This window comes from Lupinus angustifolius, unplaced genomic scaffold (assembly GCF_001865875.1).
Source record: "Lupinus angustifolius cultivar Tanjil unplaced genomic scaffold, LupAngTanjil_v1.0 Scaffold_414, whole genome shotgun sequence".
Classification (NCBI taxonomy): domain Eukaryota; kingdom Viridiplantae; phylum Streptophyta; class Magnoliopsida; order Fabales; family Fabaceae; genus Lupinus; species Lupinus angustifolius.
This window is the reverse complement of record NW_017727824.1, coordinates 50,687-51,829: the sequence shown is the minus strand read 5'-3', so window position 1 is coordinate 51,829 and position 1,143 is coordinate 50,687.

Below are 1,143 nucleotides of genomic sequence, written 5' to 3'. Positions count from 1 at the left end.
GTTTTTAAGTTATAAACAAGGTCAGACGTGACATCTTATAGGTTGAGTGCAGGAAAAAGTTTTGGACCCTAACATTATTAAATAATATAACCATGTTAATTTTATATGTCAATATTTTAACAAAATTGAGAGTCAAAAACTAAGTTTGAGGTCGAAATAAAAATATGTATATATTGTATATTAAAAGAATTTAATTTTAGTACTTTTACTATAAATTTTAAACAAAATAGACGTTACACAATTTTGGGTACTACTAAGGGTATCCATTCACTTTTTTGGGTAGGGAACTAATCCCTTTCGGGGTTCGTGGTTGCCCCTCCCAACAAGTATCACTCCCAAGAATTGAACCCTCGACCTTGGGATCCAGTATAGTTTACGTTCTAGAAAGACATTTTATCAAATCAAATAATTTCATTGATGGTTATTTTTGTTATAGTAAAAGAGTCTAACTATTTTTATTGTTCGTGATTTTTTATCTAATTACAAAAATTAATTAGTTGCTACACACGTAACATATATTTGTTATTGTTGATGATATACAAGACACAACATAGACATAACATATTAATTAGTTGTTATTTATTCTCCAAAGTAATATTATAGTGAGCGTGATGTTAGTATTATTTGAGTGTTTGATATCAATATTACTTCATATGTTAAATCCAGTTAGTTAATAATCAATAAACTTTGAATAAATTCTATCTTTAAAACAGAAACATAAACCAAAAATCCAGGGTAATATTATACCAGATTAATTGTAGGCAGATAGAGAAACAAAAAACTGTATATGGATGGTTAATTGTAGAAATTAAAATGTAGTGTGTGAATTAACGCTGATACTCACTAGAAATAGCGAACCATGCATGGATCTCAACAGTCAGCACCAATTGGATCAACCAATGAGGAGCCGATATGTGGGTGAGTGGAACAAGGCAATGACATAGGACCAACAAATCTTTTTCTACCTAAAGAACTATGTAAGTCTTGACTCCCTTAATAGGGATACATAGACCAATGTCAATCTTCTCAGGCACAATAATAAAAATAGATAAATTTTTTCCTTTTAATAATTAATTAATTAACCAGATAATTCAATAATAAATAATAAATAATAATAATAATAATAAAGTAATATATTTTAGT